The sequence below is a fragment of the Lissotriton helveticus genome, chromosome 10, assembly GCF_964261635.1.
Source record: "Lissotriton helveticus chromosome 10, aLisHel1.1, whole genome shotgun sequence".
Classification (NCBI taxonomy): Eukaryota; Metazoa; Chordata; class Amphibia; order Caudata; family Salamandridae; genus Lissotriton; species Lissotriton helveticus.
Genome location: NC_136071.1, coordinates 591610599 through 591630496, shown reverse-complemented (window position 1 = coordinate 591630496; position 19898 = coordinate 591610599). Strand labels below are relative to the sequence as shown.

General features: G+C 47.2%; 35 non-coding genes across 35 annotated transcripts; all 35 read left to right on the top strand.

Annotated features, from left to right (window-relative positions):
• Positions 1-824: 824 nt before the first annotated feature.
• On the top strand, positions 825-896 carry TRNAP-CGG (transfer RNA proline (anticodon CGG)). The gene has a single exon. It is a non-coding gene; the product is annotated as a tRNA-Pro (tRNA).
• A 384-nt stretch (positions 897-1280) lies between these two features.
• On the top strand, positions 1281-1353 carry TRNAV-UAC (transfer RNA valine (anticodon UAC)). Its single transcript has one exon. It is a non-coding gene; the product is annotated as a tRNA-Val (tRNA).
• A 434-nt stretch (positions 1354-1787) lies between these two features.
• On the top strand, positions 1788-1859 carry TRNAP-AGG (transfer RNA proline (anticodon AGG)). Its single transcript has one exon. It is a non-coding gene; the product is annotated as a tRNA-Pro (tRNA).
• Positions 1860-2244: 385 nt separating this feature from the next.
• Positions 2245-2317, top strand: TRNAV-AAC (transfer RNA valine (anticodon AAC)). Its single transcript has one exon. It is a non-coding gene; the product is annotated as a tRNA-Val (tRNA).
• Positions 2318-2612: 295 nt separating this feature from the next.
• Positions 2613-2724, top strand: TRNAL-CAA (transfer RNA leucine (anticodon CAA)). The gene is made up of 2 exons: positions 2613-2650; positions 2679-2724. It is a non-coding gene; the product is annotated as a tRNA-Leu (tRNA).
• Positions 2725-3664: 940 nt separating this feature from the next.
• On the top strand, positions 3665-3736 carry TRNAP-CGG (transfer RNA proline (anticodon CGG)). The gene has a single exon. It is a non-coding gene; the product is annotated as a tRNA-Pro (tRNA).
• Positions 3737-4120: 384 nt separating this feature from the next.
• TRNAV-UAC (transfer RNA valine (anticodon UAC)) lies at positions 4121-4193 on the top strand. The gene has a single exon. It is a non-coding gene; the product is annotated as a tRNA-Val (tRNA).
• Positions 4194-4627: 434 nt separating this feature from the next.
• On the top strand, positions 4628-4699 carry TRNAP-AGG (transfer RNA proline (anticodon AGG)). Its single transcript has one exon. It is a non-coding gene; the product is annotated as a tRNA-Pro (tRNA).
• Positions 4700-5084: 385 nt separating this feature from the next.
• On the top strand, positions 5085-5157 carry TRNAV-AAC (transfer RNA valine (anticodon AAC)). Its single transcript has one exon. It is a non-coding gene; the product is annotated as a tRNA-Val (tRNA).
• Positions 5158-5452: 295 nt separating this feature from the next.
• Positions 5453-5564, top strand: TRNAL-CAA (transfer RNA leucine (anticodon CAA)). Its single transcript has 2 exons — positions 5453-5490; positions 5519-5564. It is a non-coding gene; the product is annotated as a tRNA-Leu (tRNA).
• A 929-nt stretch (positions 5565-6493) lies between these two features.
• On the top strand, positions 6494-6565 carry TRNAP-CGG (transfer RNA proline (anticodon CGG)). Its single transcript has one exon. It is a non-coding gene; the product is annotated as a tRNA-Pro (tRNA).
• A 384-nt stretch (positions 6566-6949) lies between these two features.
• TRNAV-UAC (transfer RNA valine (anticodon UAC)) lies at positions 6950-7022 on the top strand. Its single transcript has one exon. It is a non-coding gene; the product is annotated as a tRNA-Val (tRNA).
• Positions 7023-7456: 434 nt separating this feature from the next.
• TRNAP-AGG (transfer RNA proline (anticodon AGG)) lies at positions 7457-7528 on the top strand. The gene has a single exon. It is a non-coding gene; the product is annotated as a tRNA-Pro (tRNA).
• A 386-nt stretch (positions 7529-7914) lies between these two features.
• On the top strand, positions 7915-7987 carry TRNAV-AAC (transfer RNA valine (anticodon AAC)). Its single transcript has one exon. It is a non-coding gene; the product is annotated as a tRNA-Val (tRNA).
• Positions 7988-8282: 295 nt separating this feature from the next.
• TRNAL-CAA (transfer RNA leucine (anticodon CAA)) lies at positions 8283-8394 on the top strand. The gene is made up of 2 exons: positions 8283-8320; positions 8349-8394. It is a non-coding gene; the product is annotated as a tRNA-Leu (tRNA).
• Positions 8395-9334: 940 nt separating this feature from the next.
• On the top strand, positions 9335-9406 carry TRNAP-CGG (transfer RNA proline (anticodon CGG)). Its single transcript has one exon. It is a non-coding gene; the product is annotated as a tRNA-Pro (tRNA).
• A 384-nt stretch (positions 9407-9790) lies between these two features.
• On the top strand, positions 9791-9863 carry TRNAV-UAC (transfer RNA valine (anticodon UAC)). Its single transcript has one exon. It is a non-coding gene; the product is annotated as a tRNA-Val (tRNA).
• A 434-nt stretch (positions 9864-10297) lies between these two features.
• On the top strand, positions 10298-10369 carry TRNAP-AGG (transfer RNA proline (anticodon AGG)). The gene has a single exon. It is a non-coding gene; the product is annotated as a tRNA-Pro (tRNA).
• Positions 10370-10754: 385 nt separating this feature from the next.
• TRNAV-AAC (transfer RNA valine (anticodon AAC)) lies at positions 10755-10827 on the top strand. Its single transcript has one exon. It is a non-coding gene; the product is annotated as a tRNA-Val (tRNA).
• A 295-nt stretch (positions 10828-11122) lies between these two features.
• Positions 11123-11234, top strand: TRNAL-CAA (transfer RNA leucine (anticodon CAA)). Its single transcript has 2 exons — positions 11123-11160; positions 11189-11234. It is a non-coding gene; the product is annotated as a tRNA-Leu (tRNA).
• A 928-nt stretch (positions 11235-12162) lies between these two features.
• Positions 12163-12235, top strand: TRNAP-CGG (transfer RNA proline (anticodon CGG)). Its single transcript has one exon. It is a non-coding gene; the product is annotated as a tRNA-Pro (tRNA).
• A 383-nt stretch (positions 12236-12618) lies between these two features.
• Positions 12619-12691, top strand: TRNAV-UAC (transfer RNA valine (anticodon UAC)). Its single transcript has one exon. It is a non-coding gene; the product is annotated as a tRNA-Val (tRNA).
• A 434-nt stretch (positions 12692-13125) lies between these two features.
• Positions 13126-13197, top strand: TRNAP-AGG (transfer RNA proline (anticodon AGG)). Its single transcript has one exon. It is a non-coding gene; the product is annotated as a tRNA-Pro (tRNA).
• Positions 13198-13582: 385 nt separating this feature from the next.
• TRNAV-AAC (transfer RNA valine (anticodon AAC)) lies at positions 13583-13655 on the top strand. The gene has a single exon. It is a non-coding gene; the product is annotated as a tRNA-Val (tRNA).
• A 295-nt stretch (positions 13656-13950) lies between these two features.
• Positions 13951-14062, top strand: TRNAL-CAA (transfer RNA leucine (anticodon CAA)). Its single transcript has 2 exons — positions 13951-13988; positions 14017-14062. It is a non-coding gene; the product is annotated as a tRNA-Leu (tRNA).
• Positions 14063-15002: 940 nt separating this feature from the next.
• Positions 15003-15074, top strand: TRNAP-CGG (transfer RNA proline (anticodon CGG)). The gene has a single exon. It is a non-coding gene; the product is annotated as a tRNA-Pro (tRNA).
• Positions 15075-15458: 384 nt separating this feature from the next.
• Positions 15459-15531, top strand: TRNAV-UAC (transfer RNA valine (anticodon UAC)). The gene has a single exon. It is a non-coding gene; the product is annotated as a tRNA-Val (tRNA).
• Positions 15532-15965: 434 nt separating this feature from the next.
• On the top strand, positions 15966-16037 carry TRNAP-AGG (transfer RNA proline (anticodon AGG)). The gene has a single exon. It is a non-coding gene; the product is annotated as a tRNA-Pro (tRNA).
• A 385-nt stretch (positions 16038-16422) lies between these two features.
• On the top strand, positions 16423-16495 carry TRNAV-AAC (transfer RNA valine (anticodon AAC)). The gene has a single exon. It is a non-coding gene; the product is annotated as a tRNA-Val (tRNA).
• Positions 16496-16790: 295 nt separating this feature from the next.
• On the top strand, positions 16791-16902 carry TRNAL-CAA (transfer RNA leucine (anticodon CAA)). Its single transcript has 2 exons — positions 16791-16828; positions 16857-16902. It is a non-coding gene; the product is annotated as a tRNA-Leu (tRNA).
• Positions 16903-17830: 928 nt separating this feature from the next.
• On the top strand, positions 17831-17903 carry TRNAP-CGG (transfer RNA proline (anticodon CGG)). The gene has a single exon. It is a non-coding gene; the product is annotated as a tRNA-Pro (tRNA).
• Positions 17904-18286: 383 nt separating this feature from the next.
• TRNAV-UAC (transfer RNA valine (anticodon UAC)) lies at positions 18287-18359 on the top strand. The gene has a single exon. It is a non-coding gene; the product is annotated as a tRNA-Val (tRNA).
• A 434-nt stretch (positions 18360-18793) lies between these two features.
• Positions 18794-18865, top strand: TRNAP-AGG (transfer RNA proline (anticodon AGG)). The gene has a single exon. It is a non-coding gene; the product is annotated as a tRNA-Pro (tRNA).
• A 385-nt stretch (positions 18866-19250) lies between these two features.
• On the top strand, positions 19251-19323 carry TRNAV-AAC (transfer RNA valine (anticodon AAC)). Its single transcript has one exon. It is a non-coding gene; the product is annotated as a tRNA-Val (tRNA).
• A 295-nt stretch (positions 19324-19618) lies between these two features.
• Positions 19619-19730, top strand: TRNAL-CAA (transfer RNA leucine (anticodon CAA)). Its single transcript has 2 exons — positions 19619-19656; positions 19685-19730. It is a non-coding gene; the product is annotated as a tRNA-Leu (tRNA).
• Positions 19731-19898: the final 168 nt, after the last annotated feature.

Below are 19898 nucleotides of genomic sequence, written 5' to 3'. Positions count from 1 at the left end.
CCCTCAATCACAATTCCATGGATTTCTGGAAATGACACCTCAGGCACACCTTCCATTAAATTTGCACTCCATCACAGTAACTGCCATGCTGGGTTTCTAACTAAGCAGTTGATCCCATCATTTGTTGTGAGGCTCTCCTGCCACCTTTTGGGCAGAGAAGGCACTGTCCCTGCAAAAACACAGGCAGACATGTTCAACAGGGCTTCCTGGTTATGTGGGAGGAGCAGAATGCCATTGGTCCCCCCTTGCAAATTCTAATTTACATAAGGAAGACAGAGAGGTAGCTGGGAGTAGGCACTGCACACGGGCATTGCACTCTCTCTTATGATTTGCAGCCAATTCTAGATTGAGGCAGGAGGAAAGGAGGTGACTCGCCCAACAATGGCTATACTGAGAAGTCAGCCACTCTGGGTCTCCCAGGTGAGTGTTTCAGGCCTGTGAGCCACTCATATAAATCTCGCCTGATCGAGCCTGATCGAGCGCTGAGCGAGCGCGTTTGAATCCAAATATCAAACCCCTCTTTCTCAGGCGCAGGAAATGGTGGGCCCTTCATTGCTTCTGGTGTGGAAGTCTATGGGGCAAGGGTCCAGGACTTGCAGAGGAGAACAATTGCCAGAAAGTGCTTGCTGTTCTCATCTGTGCCTTTTTTCTGCTCACTGGCTGATAGGAGATTGGCTGCCCCCTTTCTTGCTAGAGTGAAAAAACAACAACTTGAGAGAAAACATGACGTTTTGAGGCTCACTTAGAGGGAGACTAGCCAAATAGCCCTGTTTTTTTTCTGAAAGACGCTTCAGAAATTGTTCAAAATGTCTCCTGGCCACTCAGGCTTGTTGGTCTAGGGGTATGATTCTCGCTTCGGGTGCGAGAGGTCCCGGGTTCAAATCCCGGACGAGCCCATGCTGTGGACATTTTCAGGATGCTTGTAATATAGGAGCATTTCTTCTTTTCAATGCTATAAGACGCTGTGTATGTCGAGAAAGTTCCTTACCCTGCACGCTATTTTCCACTTGTGGCGGGATAAAGGAGTGCAGGACTTCTTTGCAACTGCTTTTCTGGGCCAGACCAGCATGGTAGGAACATTACATGCATAGTGTTTTTCTAGTGTAATTTCAGGATATGGTTTCAAAATCGCCTCTTGGAATAAAAGTGGTCCTCATTCCTGTCTTCCAAAGAAATAGAGACCGGGTAAGGAGAGCCCAACTTTGAGCTTCAAGGACATTGGCCCTTAGTCTGTGCATTCCAGCCCAATACATGCCAACAAGATTCCTGAGTTAGTGTCTGTTTCTGTAGTGTAGTGGTTATCACGTTCGCCTTACACGCGAAAGGTCCCTGGTTCGAGACCGGGCAGAAACAGCGTTTTGCTGTTTTTAACAGTGTTTGCCTTTACTGGCTGACTTTATAGGAAAGCTGAGATAATAGAGGCTGTCTATCCCTCACCAACCTGACGTAGTGTGCTCCAGGGATCTCAGTGACAGCTCGAAAAGAGAAGTGACGATAGCTTGCGCCATTCGCTTGCTCGCCCTTTGCTCTGAAGGGTGGGCCTACTTCATGAAAGCAAGGAATGAGAGCAGAAATGCTTTTCTTGTCCTCACCGCAAGCAGACACTTAGAGAAAACAAACTGTCTGAAGGACAGAGGCTTTTTAATTTCTTGTTTGATGACGGCCATGGAAAAGACAGCAATCATATTGCAGAAGAGAGCAACATGTGCAGTTGCTTGCTTTGGGTGAAGCATTCACCGACTAGCTGCCACTAACCCCTGGAGCCATGTCAGAGGTGACTCTTGCGTGGCTCGTTGGTCTAGGGGTATGATTCTCGCTTAGGGTGCGAGAGGTCCTGGGTTCAAATCCCGGACGAGCCCTTTTTAGAGCTAAACATACAAATCGTACTAAAAATGCACTATGCCTGACTATTTCTAGTAATACTCGGTGCATTGTTGCGCAACATATTCCTAACCTCAGAAGAAAAATGGATCACCGTGCTTTTTCTGCCTACCTGCTTAGTCTCAGTGTGTCCCAGGTGATGCTTTCCCAAGCTGTACTCGCAGACATTTAGGCATCGGATATTTGTCTGTCGAGGCCTGCACAAGTAAATTTTGAATACGTCTAATTGCAAGCATGTTGGATGATATCTCTGAGGTTTTCACACTTGTTCTGCACATTCTGAGCCGCTGCTGATACAGCAGAATAGAAGTAGGGTGAAGCCTTGAGAGGAACTTTGCTTTAACAGTAGCAAGCAGCAAGGTCGTTTCTGTAGTGTAGTGGTCATCACGTTCGCCTAACACGCGAAAGGTCCCCGGTTCGAGACCGGGCAGAAACACTGAGCGTTGGCTGCTTTTATGTGCACACTCTAAAACCTTATTATCTGAATGCAAGTTTAAGAAGAGGTGGTCTTTGAACACAGTGAGCCGTGGGAAACTTTCTTTACCTTTGCAAGACGAAACAAAGTTATCTGCATCCGTCATCTGGGGGTCGTTCTTGTGCCTATTTTTATTTTGTTTAAGCTATGTTGTATTGTTGGGGCCTTTACACCTGTGACATTGCTGTGAAGGTTGTAAGTGGAAACATTGGCAGGTGCAGATAGAAGAGTTAGACCTAAGCCCCCCTCATGAGCCGTCAGGATGGCCGAGTGGTCTAAGGTGCCAGACTCAAGAGAGCTTGATCTTCAGTGTAGCTGAGCCTTCTGGTCTCCTCATGGAGGCGTGGGTTCAAATCCCAATTCTGACAGGTCCCTTTTACACCCGTGAATCTTCCTGTTTTTTGCAGTGCGTTCCCGGCAAACACTACAATCTTTGCAGGAACCTGTAGCATGTGAAGAGAAATCCACCAACAATCAGGCTGGGCCCTCAATCACAATTCCATGGATTTCTGGAAATGACACCTCAGGCACACCTTCCATTAAATTTGCACTCCATCACAGTAACTGCCATGCTGGGTTTCTAACTAAGCAGTTGATCCCATCATTTGTTGTGAGGCTCTCCTGCCACCTTTTGGGCAGAGAAGGCACTGTCCCTGCAAAAACACAGGCAGACATGTTCAACAGGGCTTCCTGGTTATGTGGGAGGAGCAGAATGCCATTGGTCCCCCCTTGCAAATTCTAATTTACATAAGGAAGACAGAGAGGTAGCTGGGAGTAGGCACTGCACACGGGCATTGCACTCTCTCTTATGATTTGCAGCCAATTCTAGATTGAGGCAGGAGGAAAGGAGGTGACTCGCCCAACAATGGCTATACTGAGAAGTCAGCCACTCTGGGTCTCCCAGGTGAGTGTTTCAGGCCTGTGAGCCACTCATATAAATCTCGCCTGATCGAGCCTGATCGAGCGCTGAGCGAGCGCGTTTGAATCCAAATATCAAACCCCTCTTTCTCAGGCGCAGGAAATGGTGGGCCCTTCATTGCTTCTGGTGTGGAAGTCTATGGGGCAAGGGTCCAGGACTTGCAGAGGAGAACAATTGCCAGAAAGTGCTTGCTGTTCTCATCTGTGCCTTTTTTCTGCTCACTGGCTGATAGGAGATTGGCTGCCCCCTTTCTTGCTAGAGTGAAAAAACAACAACTTGAGAGAAAACATGACGTTGTGAGGCTCACTTAGAGGGAGACTAGCCAAATAGCCCTGCTTTTTTTCTGAAAGACGCTTCAGAAATTGTTCAAAATGTCTCCTGGCCACTCAGGCTCGTTGGTCTAGGGGTATGATTCTCGCTTCGGGTGCGAGAGGTCCTGGGTTCAAATCCCGGACGAGCCCATGCTGTGGACATTTTCAGGATGCTTGTAATATAGGAGCATTTCTTCTTTTCAATGCTATAAGACGCTGTGTATGTCGAGAAAGTTCCTTACCCTGCACGCTATTTTCCACTTGTGGCGGGATAAAGGAGTGCAGGACTTCTTTGCAACTGCTTTTCTGGGCCAGACCAGCATGGTAGGAACATTACATGCATAGTGTTTTTCTAGTGTAATTTCAGGATATGGTTTCAAAATCGCCTCTTGGAATAAAAGTGGTCCTCATTCCTGTCTTCCAAAGAAATAGAGACCGGGTAAGGAGAGCCCAACTTTGAGCTTCAAGGACATTGGCCCTTAGTCTGTGCATTCCAGCCCAATACATGCCAACAAGATTCCTGAGTTAGTGTCTGTTTCTGTAGTGTAGTGGTTATCACGTTCGCCTTACACGCGAAAGGTCCCTGGTTCGAGACCGGGCAGAAACAGCGTTTTGCTGTTTTTAACAGTGTTTGCCTTTACTGGCTGACTTTATAGGAAAGCTGAGATAATAGAGGCTGTCTATCCCTCACCAACCTGACGTAGTGTGCTCCAGGGATCTCAGTGACAGCTCGAAAAGAGAAGTGACGATAGCTTGCGCCATTCGCTTGCTCGCCCTTTGCTCTGAAGGGTGGGCCTACTTCATGAAAGCAAGGAATGAGAGCAGAAATGCTTTTCTTGTCCTCACCGCAAGCAGACACTTAGAGAAAACAAACTGTCTGAAGGACAGAGGCTTTTTAATTTCTTGTTTGATGACGGCCATGGAAAAGACAGCAATCATATTGCAGAAGAGAGCAACATGTGCAGTTGCTTGCTTTGGGTGAAGCATTCACCGACTAGCTGCCACTAACCCCTGGAGCCATGTCAGAGGTGACTCTTGCGTGGCTCGTTGGTCTAGGGGTATGATTCTCGCTTAGGGTGCGAGAGGTCCCGGGTTCAAATCCCGGACGAGCCCTTTTTAGAGCTAAACATACAAATCGTACTAAAAATGCACTATGCCTGACTATTTCTAGTAATACTCGGTGCATTGTTGTGCAACATATTCCTAACCTCAGAAGAAAAATGGATCACCGTGCTTTTTCTGCCTACCTGCTTAGTCTCAGTGTGTCCCAGGTGATGCTTTCCCAAGCTGTACTCGCAGACATTTAGGCATCAGATATTTGTCTGTCGATGCCTGCACAAGTACATTTTGAATACGTCTAATTGCAAGCATGTTGGATGATATCTCTGAGGTTTTCACACTTGTTCTGCACATTCTGAGCCGCTGCTGATACAGCAGAATAGAAGTAGGGTGAAGCCTTGAGAGGAACTTTGCTTTAACAGTAGCAAGCAGCAAGGTCGTTTCTGTAGTGTAGTGGTCATCACGTTCGCCTAACACGCGAAAGGTCCCCGGTTCGAGACCGGGCAGAAACACTGAGCGTTGGCTGCTTTTATGTGCACACTCTAAAACCTTATTATCTGAATGCAAGTTTAAGAAGAGGTGGTCTTTGAACACAGTGAGCCGTGGGAAACTTTCTTTACCTTTGCAAGACGAAACAAAGTTATCTGCATCCGTCATCTGGGGGTCGTTCTTGTGCCTATTTTTATTTTATTTAAGCTATGTTGTATTGTTGGGGCCTTTACACCTGTGACATTGCTGTGAAGGTTGTAAGTGGAAACATTGGCAGGTGCAGATAGAAGAGTTAGACCTAAGCCCCCCTCATGAGCCGTCAGGATGGCCGAGTGGTCTAAGGTGCCAGACTCAAGAGAGCTTGATCTTCAGTGTAGCTGAGCCTTCTGGTCTCCTCATGGAGGCATGGGTTCAAATCCCAATTCTGACAGGTCCCTTTTACACCCGTGAATCTTCCTGTTTTTTGCAGTGCGTTCCCGGCAAACACCACAATCTTTGCAGGAACCTGTAGCATGTGAAGAGAAATCCACCAACAATCAGGCTGGGCCCTCAATCACAATTCCATGGATTTCTGGAAATGACACCTCAGGCACACCTTCCATTAAATTTGCACTCCATCACAGTAACTGCCATGCTGGGTTTCTAGCTAAGCAGTTGATCCCATCATTTGTTGTGAGGCTCTCCTGCCACCTTTTGGGCAGAGAAGGCACTGTCCCTGCAAAAACACAGGCAGACATGTTCAACAGGGCTTCCTGGTTATGTGGGAGGAGCAGAATGCCATTGGTCCCCCCTTGCAAATTCTAATTTACATAAGGAAGACAGAGAGGTAGCTGGGAGTAGGCACTGCACACGGGCATTGCACTCTCTCTTATGATTTGCAGCCAATTCTAGATTGAGGCAGGAGGAAAGGAGGTGACTCGCCCAACAATGGCTATACTGAGAAGTCAGCCACTCTGGGTCTCCCAGGTGAGTGTTTCAGGCCTGTGAGCCACTCATATAAATCTCGCCTGATTGAGCCTGATCGAGCGCGTTTGAATCCAAATATCAAACCCCTCTTTCTCAGGCGCAGGAAATGGTGGGCCCTTCATTGCTTCTGGTGTGGAAGTCTATGGGGCAAGGGTACAGGACTTGCAGAGGAGAACAATTGCCAGAAAGTGCTTGCTGTTCTCATCAGTGCCTTTTTTCTGCTCACTGGCTGATAGGAGATTGGCTGCCTCCTTTCTTGCTAGAGTGAAAAAACAACAACTTGAGAGAAAACATGACGTTGTGAGGCTCACTTAGAGGGAGACTAGCCAAATAGCCCTGCTTTTTTTCTGAAAGACGCTTCAGAAATTGTTCAAAATGTCTCCTGGCCACTCAGGCTCGTTGGTCTAGGGGTATGATTCTCGCTTCGGGTGCGAGAGGTCCCGGGTTCAAATCCCGGACGAGCCCATGCTGTGGACATTTTCAGGATGCTTGTAATATAGGAGCATTTCTTCTTTTCAATGCTATAAGACGCTGTGTATGTCGAGAAAGTTCCTTACCCTGCACGCTATTTTCCACTTGTGGCGGGATAAAGGAGTGCAGGACTTCTTTGCAACTGCTTTTCTGGGCCAGACCAGCATGATAGGAACATTACATGCATAGTGTTTTTCTAGTGTAATTTCAGGATATGGTTTCAAAATCGCCTCTTGGAATAAAAGTGGTCCTCATTCCTGTCTTCCAAAGAAATAGAGACCGGGTAAGGAGAGCCCAACTTTGAGCTTCAAGGACATTGGCCCTTAGTCTGTGCATTCCAGCCCAATACATGCCAACAAGATTCCTGAGTTAGTGTCTGTTTCTGTAGTGTAGTGGTTATCACGTTCGCCTTACACGCGAAAGGTCCCTGGTTCGAGACCGGGCAGAAACAGCGGTTTGCTGTTTTTAACAGTGTTTGCCTTTACTGGCTGACTTTATAGGAAAGCTGAGATAATAGAGGCTGTCTATCCCTCACCAACCTGACGTAGTGTGCTCCAGGGATCTCAGTGACAGCTCGAAAAGAGAAGTGACGATAGCTTGCGCCATTCGCTTGCTCGCCCTTTGCTCTGAAGGGTGGGCCTACTTCATGAAAGCAAGGAATGAGAGCAGAAATGCTTTTCTTGTCCTCACCGCAAGCAGACACTTAGAGAAAACAAACTGTCTGAAGGACAGAGGCTTTTTAATTTCTTGTTTGATGACGGCCATGGAAAAGACAGCAATCATATTGCAGAAGAGAGCAACATGTGCAGTTGCTTGCTTTGGGTGAAGCATTCACCGACTAGCTGCCACTAACCCCTGGAGCCATGTCAGAGGTGACTCTTGCTTGGCTCGTTGGTCTAGGGGTATGATTCTCGCTTAGGGTGCGAGAGGTCCCGGGTTCAAATCCCCGACGAGCCCTTTTTAGAGCTAAACATACAAATCGTACTAAAAATGCACTATGCCTGACTATTTCTAGTAATACTCGGTTGATTTTTTGCTTAACATATTCCTAACCTCAGTAGAAAAATGGATCACTGTGCTTTTTCTGCCTACCTGCTTAGTCTCAGTGTGTCCCAGGTGATGCTTTCCCAAGCTGTACTCGCAGACATTTAGGCATCAGATATTTGTCTGTCGATGCCTGCACAAGTAAATTTTGAATACGTCTAATTGCAAGCATGTTGGATGATATCTCTGAGGTTTTCACACTTGTTCTGCACATTCTGAGCCGCTGCTGATACAGCAGAATAGAAGTAGGGTGAAGCCTTGAGAGGAACTTTGCTTTAACAGTAGCAAGCAGCAAGGTCGTTTCTGTAGTGTAGTGGTCATCACGTTCGCCTAACACGCGAAAGATCCCCGGTTCGAGACCGGGCAGAAACACTGAGCGTTGGCTGCTTTTCTGTGCACACTCTAAAACCTTATTATCTGAATGCAAGTTTAAGAAGAGGTGGTCTTTGAACACAGTGAGCCGTGGGAAACTTTCTTTACCTTTGCAAGACGAAACAAAGTTATCTGCATCCATCATCTGGGGGTCGTTCTTGTGCCTATTTTTATTTTGTTTAAGCTATGTTGTATTGTTGTGGCCTTTACACCTGTGACATTGCTGTGAAGGTTGTAAGTGGAAACATTGGCAGGTGCAGATAGAAGAGTTAGACCTAAGCCCCCCTCCTGAGCCGTCAGGATGGCCGAGTGGTCTAAGGCGCCAGACTCAAGAGAGCTTGATCTTCAGTGTAGCTGAGCCTTCTGGTCTCCTCATGGAGGCGTGGGTTCAAATCCCACTTCTGACAGGTCCCTTTTACACCCGTAAATCTTCCTGTTTTTTGCAGTGCGTTCCCGGCAAACACCACAATCTTTGCAGGAACCTGTAGCATGTGAAGAGAAATCCACCAACAATCAGGCTGGGCCCTCAATCACAATTCCATGGATTTCTGGAAATGACACCTCAGGCACACCTTCCATTAAATTTGCACTCCATCACAGTAACTGCCATGCTGGGTTTCTAACTAAGCAGTTGATCCCATCATTTGTTGTGAGGCTCTCCTGCCACCTTTTGGGCAGAGAAGGCACTGTCCCTGCAAAAACACAGGCAGACATGTTCAACAGGGCTTCCTGGTTATGTGGGAGGAGCAGAATGCCATTGGTCCCCCCTTGCAAATTCTAATTTACATAAGGAAGACAGAGAGGTAGCTGGGAGTAGGCACTGCACACGGGCATTGCACTCTCTCTTATGATTTGCAGCCAATTCTAGATTGAGGCAGGAGGAAAGGAGGTGACTCGCCCAACAATGGCTATACTGAGAAGTCAGCCACTCTGGGTCTCCCAGGTGAGTGTTTCAGGCCTGTGAGCCACTCATATAAATCTCGCCTGATCGAGCCTGATCGAGCGCTGAGCGAGCGCGTTTGAATCCAAATATCAAACCCCTCTTTCTCAGGCGCAGGAAATGGTGGGCCCTTCATTGCTTCTGGTGTGGAAGTCTATGGGGCAAGGGTCCAGGACTTGCAGAGGAGAACAATTGCCAGAAAGTGCTTGCTGTTCTCATCTGTGCCTTTTTTCTGCTCACTGGCTGATAGGAGATTGGCTGCCCCCTTTCTTGCTAGAGTGAAAAAACAACAACTTGAGAGAAAACATGACGTTGTGAGGCTCACTTAGAGGGAGACTAGCCAAATAGCCCTGCTTTTTTTCTGAAAGACGCTTCAGAAATTGTTCAAAATGTCTCCTGGCCACTCAGGCTCGTTGGTCTAGGGGTATGATTCTCGCTTCGGGTGCGAGAGGTCCCGGGTTCAAATCCCGGACGAGCCCATGCTGTGGACATTTTCAGGATGCTTGTAATATAGGAGCATTTCTTCTTTTCAATGCTATAAGACGCTGTGTATGTCGAGAAAGTTCCTTACCCTGCACGCTATTTTCCACTTGTGGCGGGATAAAGGAGTGCAGGACTTCTTTGCAACTGCTTTTCTGGGCCAGACCAGCATGGTAGGAACATTACATGCATAGTGTTTTTCTAGTGTAATTTCAGGATATGGTTTCAAAATCGCCTCTTGGAATAAAAGTGGTCCTCATTCCTGTCTTCCAAAGAAATAGAGACCGGGTAAGGAGAGCCCAACTTTGAGCTTCAAGGACATTGGCCCTTAGTCTGTGCATTCCAGCCCAATACATGCCAACAAGATTCCTGAGTTAGTGTCTGTTTCTGTAGTGTAGTGGTTATCACGTTTGCCTTACACGCGAAAGGTCCCTGGTTCGAGACCGGGCAGAAACAGCGGTTAGCTGTTTTTAACAGTGTTTGCCTTTACTGGCTGACTTTATAGGAAAGCTGAGATAATAGAGGCTGTCTATCCCTCACCAACCTGACGTAGTGTGCTCCAGGGATCTCAGTGACAGCTCGAAAAGAGAAGTGACGATAGCTTGCGCCATTCGCTTGCTCGCCCTTTGCTCTGAAGGGTGGGCCTACTTCATGAAAGCAAGGAATGAGAGCAGAAATGCTTTTCTTGTCCTCACCACAAGCAGACACTTAGAGAAAACAAACTGTCTGAAGGACAGAGGCTTTTTAATTTCTTGTTTGATGACGGCCATGGAAAAGACAGCAATCATATTGCAGAAGAGAGCAACATGTGCAGTTGCTTGCTTTGGGTGAAGCATTCACTGACTAGCTGCCACTAACCCCTGGAGCCGTGTCAGAGGTGACTCTTGCGTGGCTCGTTGGTCTAGGGGTATGATTCTCGCTTAGGGTGCGAGAGGTCCCGGGTTCAAATCCCGGACGAGCCCTTTTTAGAGCTAAACATACAAATCGTACTAAAAATGCACTATGCCTGACTATTTCTAGTAATACTCGGTGCATTGTTGCGCAACATATTCCTAACCTCAGAAGAAAAATGGATCACCGTGCTTTTTCTGCCTACCTGCTTAGTCTCAGTGTGTCCCAGGTGATGCTTTCCCAAGCTGTACTCGCAGACATTTAGGCATCAGATATTTGTCTGTCGATGCCTGCACAAGTAAATTTTGAATACGTCTAATTGCAAGCATGTTGGATGATATCTCTGAGGTTTTCACACTTGTTCTGCACATTCTGAGACGCTGCTGATACAGCAGAATAGAAGTAGGGTGAAGCCTTGAGAGGAACTTTGCTTTAACAATAGCAAGCAGCAAGGTCGTTTCTGTAGTGTAGTGGTCATCACGTTCGCCTAACACGCGAAAGGTCCCCTGTTCGAGACCGGGCAGAAACACTGAGCGTTGGCTGCTTTTATGTGCACACTCTAAAACCTTATTATCTGAATGCAAGTTTAAGAAGAGGTGGTCTTTGAACACAGTGAGCCGTGGGAAACTTTCTTTACCTTTGCAAGACGAAACAAAGTTATCTGCATCCATCATCTGGGGGTCGTTCTTGTGCCTATTTTTATTTTGTTTAAGCTATGTTGTATTGTTGGGGCCTTTACACCTGTGACATTGCTGTGAAGGTTGTAAGTGGAAACATTGGCAGGTGCAGATAGAAGAGTTAGACCTAAGCCCCCCTCATGAGCCGTCAGGATGGCCGAGTGGTCTAAGGCGCCAGACTCAAGAAAGCTTGATCTTCAGTGTAGCTGAGCCTTCTGGTCTCCTCATGGAGGCGTGGGTTCAAATCCCACTTCTGACAGGTCCCTTTTACACCCGTAAATCTTCCTGTTTTTTGCAGTGCGTTCCCGGCAAACACCACAATCTTTGCAGGAACCTTTAGCATGTGAAGAGAAATCCACCAACAATCAGGCTGGGCCCTCAATCACAATTCCATGGATTTCTGGAAATGACACCTCAGGCACACCTTCCATTAAATTTGCACTCCATCACAGTAACTGCCATGCTGGGTTTCTAACTAAGCAGTTGATCCCATCATTTGTTGTGAGGCTCTCCTGCCACCTTTTGGGCAGAGAAGGCACTGTCCCTGCAAAAACACAGGCAGACATGTTCAACAGGGCTTCCTGGTTATGTGGGAGGAGCAGAATGCCATTGGTCCCCCCTTGCAAATTCTAATTTACATAAGGAAGACAGAGAGGTAGCTGGGAGTAGGCACTGCACACGGGCATTGCACTCTCTCTTATGATTTGCAGCCAATTCTAGATTGAGGCAGGAGGAAAGGAGGTGACTCGCCGAACAATGGCTATACTGAGAAGTCAGCCACTCTGGGTCTCCCAGGTGAGTGTTTCAGGCCTGTGAGCCACTCATATAAATCTCGCCTGATTGAGCCTGATCGAGCGCGTTTGAATCCAAATATCAAACCCCTCTTTCTCAGGCGCAGGAAATGGTGGGCCCTTCATTGCTTCTGGTGTGGAAGTCTATGGGGCAAGGGTACAGGACTTGCAGAGGAGAACAATTGCCAGAAAGTGCTTGCTGTTCTCATCAGTGCCTTTTTTCTGCTCACTGGCTGATAGGAGATTGGCTGCCCCCTTTCTTGCTAGAGTGAAAAAACAACAACTTGAGAGAAAACATGACGTTGTGAGGCTCACTTAGAGGGAGACTAGCCAAATAGCCCTGCTTTTTTCTGAAAGACGCTTCAGAAATTGTTCAAAATGTCTCCTGGCCACTCAGACTCGTTGGTCTAGGGGTATGATTCTCGCTTCGGGTGCGAGAGGTCCCGGGTTCAAATCCCGGACGAGCCCATGCTGTGGACATTTTCAGGATGCTTGTAATATAGGAGCATTTCTTCTTTTCAATGCTATAAGACGCTGTGTATGTCGAGAAAGTTCCTTACCCTGCACGCTATTTTCCACTTGTGGCATGATAAAGGAGTGCAGGACTTCTTTGCAACTGCTTTTCTGGGCCAGACCAGCATGGTAGGAACATTACATGCATAGTGTTTTTCTAGTGTAATTTCAGGATATGGTTTCAAAATCGCCTCTTGGAATAAAAGTGGTCCTCATTCCTGTCTTCCAAAGAAATAGAGACCGGGTAAGGAGAGCCCAACTTTGAGCTACAAGGACATTGGCCCTTAGTCTGTGCATTCCAGCCCAATACATGCCAACAAGATTCCTGAGTTAGTGTCTGTTTCTGTAGTGTAGTGGTTATCACGTTTGCCTTACACGCGAAAGGTCCCTGGTTCGAGACCGGGCAGAAACAGCGGTTTGCTGTTTTTAACAGTGTTTGCCTTTACTGGCTGACTTTATAGGAAAGCTGAGATAATAGAGGCTGTCTATCCCTCACCAACCTGACGTAGTGTGCTCCAGGGATCTCAGTGACAGCTCGAAAAGAGAAGTGACGATAGCTTGCGCCATTCGCTTGCTCGCCCTTTGCTCTGAAGGGTGGGCCTACTTCATGAAAGCAAGGAATGAGAGCAGAAATGCTTTTCTTGTCCTCACCACAAGCAGACACTTAGAGAAAACAAACTGTCTGAAGGACAGAGGCTTTTTAATTTCTTGTTTGATGACGGCCATGGAAAAGACAGCAATCATATTGCAGAAGAGAGCAACATGTGCAGTTGCTTGCTTTGGGTGAAGCATTCACCGACTAGCTGCCACTAACCCCTGGAGCCGTGTCAGAGGTGACTCTTGCGTGGCTCGTTGGTCTAGGGGTATGATTCTCGCTTAGGGTGCGAGAGGTCCCGGGTTCAAATCCCGGACGAGCCCTTTTTAGAGCTAAACATACAAATCGTACTAAAAATGCACTATGCCTGACTATTTCTAGTAATACTCGGTGCATTGTTGCGTAACATATTCCTAACCTCAGAAGAAAAATGGATCACCGTGCTTTTTCTGCCTACCTGCTTAGTCTCAGTGTGTCCCAGGAGATGCTTTCCCAAGCTGTACTCGCAGACATTTAGGCATCAGATATTTGTCTGTCGATGCCTGCACAAGTAAATTTTGAATACGTCTAATTGCAAGCATGTTGGATGATATCTCTGAGGTTTTCACACTTGTTCTGCACATTCTGAGCCGCTGCTGATACAGCAGAATAGAAGTAGGGTGAAGCCTTGAGAGGAACTTTGCTTTAACAGTAGCAAGCAGCAAGGTCGTTTCTGTAGTGTAGTGGTCATCACGTTCGCATAACACGCGAGAGGGCCCCGGTTCGAGACCGGGCAGAAACACTGAGCGTTGGCTGCTTTTATGTGCACACTCTAAAACCTTATTATCTGAATGCAAGTTTAAGAAGAGGTGGTCTTTGAACACAGTGAGCCGTGGGAAACTTTCTTTACCTTTGCAAGACGAAACAAAGTTATCTGCATCCATCATCTGGGGGTCGTTCTTGTGCCTATTTTTATTTTGTTTAAGCTATGTTGTATTGTTGTGGCCTTTACACCCGTGACATTGCTGTGAAGGTTGTAAGTGGAAACATTGGCAGGTGCAGATAGAAGAGTTAGACCTAAGCCCCCCTCATGAGCCGTCAGGATGGCCGAGTGGTCTAAGGCGCCAGACTCAAGAGAGCTTGATCTTCAGTGTAGCTGAGCCTTCTGGTCTCCTCATGGAGGCGTGGGTTCAAATCCCACTTCTGACAGGTCCCTTTTACACCCGTAAATCTTCCTGTTTTTTGCAGTGCGTTCCCGGCAAACACCACAATCTTTGCAGGAACCTGTAGCATGTGAAGAGAAATCCACCAACAATCAGGCTGGGCCCTCAATCACAATTCCATGGATTTCTGGAAATGACACCTCAGGCACACCTTCCATTAAATTTGCACTCCATCACAGTAACTGCCATGCTGGGTTTCTAACTAAGCAGTTGATCCCATCATTTGTTGTGAGGCTCTCCTGCCACCTTTTGGGCAGAGAAGGCACTGTCCCTGCAAAAACACAGGCAGACATGTTCAACAGGGCTTCCTGGTTATGTGGGAGGAGCAGAATGCCATTGGTCCCCCCTTGCAAATTCTAATTTACATAAGGAAGACAGAGAGGTAGCTGGGAGTAGGCACTGCACACGGGCATTGCACTCTCTCTTATGATTTGCAGCCAATTCTAGATTGAGGCAGGAGGAAAGGAGGTGACTCGCCCAACAATGGCTATACTGAGAAGTCAGCCACTCTGGGTCTCCCAGGTGAGTGTTTCAGGCCTGTGAGCCACTCATATAAATCTCGCCTGATCGAGGCTGATCGAGCGCTGAGCGAGCGCGTTTGAATCCAAATATCAAACCCCTCTTTCTCAGGCGCAGGAAATGGTGGGCCCTTCATTGCTTCTGGTGTGGAAGTCTATGGGGCAAGGGTCCAGGACTTGCAGAGGAGAACAATTGCCAGAAAGTGCTTGCTGTTCTCATCTGTGCCTTTTTTCTGCTCACTGGCTGATAGGAGATTGGCTGCCCCCTTTCTTGCTAGAGTGAAAAAACAACAACTTGAGAGAAAACATGACGTTGTGAGGCTCACTTAGAGGGAGACTAGCCAAATAGCCCTGCTTTTTTTCTGAAAGACGCTTCAGAAATTGTTCAAAATGTCTCCTGGCCACTCAGGCTCGTTGGTCTAGGGGTATGATTCTCGCTTCGGGTGCGAGAGGTCCCGGGTTCAAATCCCGGACGAGCCCATGCTGTGGACATTTTCAGGATGCTTGTAATATAGGAGCATTTCTTCTTTTCAATGCTATAAGACGCTGTGTATGTCGAGAAAGTTCCTTACCCTGCACGCTATTTTCCACTTGTGGCGGGATAAAGGAGTGCAGGACTTCTTTGCAACTGCTTTTCTGGGCCAGACCAGCATGGTAGGAACATTACATGCATAGTGTTTTTCTAGTGTAATTTCAGGATATGGTTTCAAAATCGCCTCTTGGAATAAAAGTGGTCCTCATTCCTGTCTTCCAAAGAAATAGAGACCGGGTAAGGAGAGCCCAACTTTGAGCTTCAAGGACATTGGCCCTTAGTCTGTGCATTCCAGCCCAATACATGCCAACAAGATTCCTGAGTTAGTGTCTGTTTCTGTAGTGTAGTGGTTATCACGTTTGCCTTACACGCGAAAGGTCCCTGGTTCGAGACCGGGCAGAAACAGCGGTTTGCTGTTTTTAACAGTGTTTGCCTTTACTGGCTGACTTTATAGGAAAGCTGAGATAATAGAGGCTGTCTATCCCTCACCAACCTGACGTAGTGTGCTCCAGGGATCTCAGTGACAGCTCGAAAAGAGAAGTGACGATAGCTTGCGCCATTCGCTTGCTCGCCCTTTGCTCTGAAGGGTGGGCCTACTTCATGAAAGCAAGGAATGAGAGCAGAAATGCTTTTCTTGTCCTCACCACAAGCAGACACTTAGAGAAAACAAACTGTCTGAAGGACAGAGGCTTTTTAATTTCTTGTTTGATGACGGCCATGGAAAAGACAGCAATCATATTGCAGAAGAGAGCAACATGTGCAGTTGCTTGCTTTGGGTGAAGCATTCACTGACTAGCTGCCACTAACCCCTGGAGCCGTGTCAGAGGTGACTCTTGCGTGGCTCGTTGGTCTAGGGGTATGATTCTCGCTTAGGGTGCGAGAGGTCCCGGGTTCAAATCCCGGACGAGCCCTTTTTAGAGCTAAACATACAAATCGTACTAAAAATGCACTATGCCTGACTATTTCTAGTAATACTCGGTGCATTGTTGCGCAACATATTCCTAACCTCAGAAGAAAAATGGATCACCGTGCTTTTTCTGCCTACCTGCTTAGTCTCAGTGTGTCCCAGGTGATGCTTTCCCAAGCTGTACTCGCAGACATTTAGGCATCAGATATTTGTCTGTCGATGCCTGCACAAGTAAATTTTGAATACGTCTAATTGCAAGCATGTTGGATGATATCTCTGAGGTTTTCACACTTGTTCTGCACATTCTGAGACGCTGCTGATACAGCAGAATAGAAGTAGGGTGAAGCCTTGAGAGGAACTTTGCTTTAACAATAGCAAGCAGCAAGGTCGTTTCTGTAGTGTAGTGGTCATCACGTTCGCCTAACACGCGAAAGGTCCCCGGTTCGAGACCGGGCAGAAACACTGAGCGTTGGCTGCTTTTATGTGCACACTCTAAAACCTTATTATCTGAATGCAAGTTTAAGAAGAGGTGGTCTTTGAACACAGTGAGCCGTGGGAAACTTTCTTTACCTTTGCAAGACGAAACAAAGTTATCTGCATCCATCATCTGGGGGTCGTTCTTGTGCCTATTTTTATTTTGTTTAAGCTATGTTGTATTGTTGGGGCCTTTACACCTGTGACATTGCTGTGAAGGTTGTAAGTGGAAACATTGGCAGGTGCAGATAGAAGAGTTAGACCTAAGCCCCCCTCATGAGCTGTCAGGATGGCCGAGTGGTCTAAGGCGCCAGACTCAAGAAAGCTTGATCTTCAGTGTAGCTGAGCCTTCTGGTCTCCTCATGGAGGCGTGGGTTCAAATCCCACTTCTGACAGGTCCCTTTTACACCCGTAAATCTTCCTGTTTTTTGCAGTGCGTTCCCGGCAAACACCACAATCTTTGCAGGAACCTTTAGCATGTGAAGAGAAATCCACCAACAATCAGGCTGGGCCCTCAATCACAATTCCATGGATTTCTGGAAATGACACCTCAGGCACACCTTCCATTAAATTTGCACTCCATCACAGTAACTGCCATGCTGGGTTTCTAACTAAGCAGTTGATCACATCATTTGTTGTGAGGCTCTCCTGCCACCTTTTGGGCAGAGAAGGCACTGTCCCTGCAAAAACACAGGCAGACATGTTCAACAGGGCTTCCTGGTTATGTGGGAGGAGCAGAATGCCATTGGTCCCCCCTTGCAAATTCTAATTTACATAAGGAAGACAGAGAGGTAGCTGGGAGTAGGCACTGCACACGGGCATTGCACTCTCTCTTATGATTTGCAGCCAATTCTAGATTGAGGCAGGAGGAAAGGAGGTGACTCGCCGAACAATGGCTATACTGAGAAGTCAGCCACTCTGGGTCTCCCAGGTGAGTGTTTCAGGCCTGTGAGCCACTCATATAAATCTCGCCTGATTGAGCCTGATCGAGCGCGTTTGAATCCAAATATCAAACCCCTCTTTCTCAGGCGCAGGAAATGGTGGGCCCTTCATTGCTTCTGGTGTGGAAGTCTATGGGGCAAGGGTACAGGACTTGCAGAGGAGAACAATTGCCAGAAAGTGCTTGCTGTTCTCATCAGTGCCTTTTTTCTGCTCACTGGCTGATAGGAGATTGGCTGCCCCCTTTCTTGCTAGAGTGAAAAAACAACAACTTGAGAGAAAACATGACGTTGTGAGGCTCACTTAGAGGGAGACTAGCCAAATAGCCCTGCTTTTTTCTGAAAGACGCTTCAGAAATTGTTCAAAATGTCTCCTGGCCACTCAGACTCGTTGGTCTAGGGGTATGATTCTCGCTTCGGGTGCGAGAGGTCCCGGGTTCAAATCCCGGACGAGCACATGCTGTGGACATTTTCAGGATGCTTGTAATATAGGAGCATTTCTTCTTTTCAATGCTATAAGACGCTGTGTATGTCGAGAAAGTTCCTTACCCTGCACGCTATTTTCCACTTGTGGCATGATAAAGGAGTGCAGGACTTCTTTGCAACTGCTTTTCTGGGCCAGACCAGCATGGTAGGAACATTACATGCATAGTGTTTTTCTAGTGTAATTTCAGGATATGGTTTCAAAATCGCCTCTTGGAATAAAAGTGGTCCTCATTCCTGTCTTCCAAAGAAATAGAGACCGGGTAAGGAGAGCCCAACTTTGAGCTACAAGGACATTGGCCCTTAGTCTGTGCATTCCAGCCCAATACATGCCAACAAGATTCCTGAGTTAGTGTCTGTTTCTGTAGTGTAGTGGTTATCACGTTTGCCTTACACGCGAAAGGTCCCTGGTTCGAGACCGGGCAGAAACAGCGGTTTGCTGTTTTTAACAGTGTTTGCCTTTACTGGCTGACTTTATAGGAAAGCTGAGATAATAGAGGCTGTCTATCCCTCACCAACCTGACGTAGTGTGCTCCAGGGATCTCAGTGACAGCTCGAAAAGAGAAGTGACGATAGCTTGCGCCATTCGCTTGCTCGCCCTTTGCTCTGAAGGGTGGGCCTACTTCATGAAAGCAAGGAATGAGAGCAGAAATGCTTTTCTTGTCCTCACCACAAGCAGACACTTAGAGAAAACAAACTGTCTGAAGGACAGAGGCTTTTTAATTTCTTGTTTGATGACGGCCATGGAAAAGACAGCAATCATATTGCAGAAGAGAGCAACATGTGCAGTTGCTTGCTTTGGGTGAAGCATTCACCGACTAGCTGCCACTAACCCCTGGAGCCGTGTCAGAGGTGACTCTTGCGTGGCTCGTTGGTCTAGGGGTATGATTCTCGCTTAGGGTGCGAGAGGTCCCGGGTTCAAATCCCGGACGAGCCCTTTTTAGAGCTAAACATACAAATCGTACTAAAAATGCACTATGCCTGACTATTTCTAGTAATACTCGGTGCATTGTTGCGTAACATATTCCTAACCTCAGAAGAAAAATGGATCACCGTGCTTTTTCTGCCTACCTGCTTAGTCTCAGTGTGTCCCAGGTGATGCTTTCCCAAGCTGTACTCGCAGACATTTAGGCATCAGATATTTGTCTGTCGATGCCTGCACAAGTAAATTTTGAATACGTCTAATTGCAAGCATGTTGGATGATATCTCTGAGGTTTTCACACTTGTTCTGCACATTCTGAGCCGCTGCTGATACAGCAGAATAGAAGTAGGGTGAAGCCTTGAGAGGAACTTTGCTTTAACAGTAGCAAGCAGCAAGGTCGTTTCTGTAGTGTAGTGGTCATCACGTTCGCATAACACGCGAGAGGGCCCCGGTTCGAGACCGGGCAGAAACACTGAGCGTTGGCTGCTTTTATGTGCACACTCTAAAACCTTATTATCTGAATGCAAGTTTAAGAAGAGGTGGTCTTTGAACACAGTGAGCCGTGGGAAACTTTCTTTACCTTTGCAAGACGAAACAAAGTTATCTGCATCCATCATCTGGGGGTCGTTCTTGTGCCTATTTTTATTTTGTTTAAGCTATGTTGTATTGTTGTGGCCTTTACACCCGTGACATTGCTGTGAAGGTTGTAAGTGGAAACATTGGCAGGTGCAGATAGAAGAGTTAGACCTAAGCCCCCCTCATGAGCCGTCAGGATGGCCGAGTGGTCTAAGGCGCCAGACTCAAGAGAGCTTGATCTTCAGTGTAGCTGAGCCTTCTGGTCTCCTCATGGAGGCGTGGGTTCAAATCCCACTTCTGACAGGTCCCTTTTACACCCGTAAATCTTCCTGTTTTTTGCAGTGCGTTCCCGGCAAACACCACAATCTTTGCAGGAACCTGTAGCATGTGAAGAGAAATCCACCAACAATCAGGCTGGGCCCTCAATCACAATTCCATGGATTTCTGGAAATGACACCTCAGGCACACCTT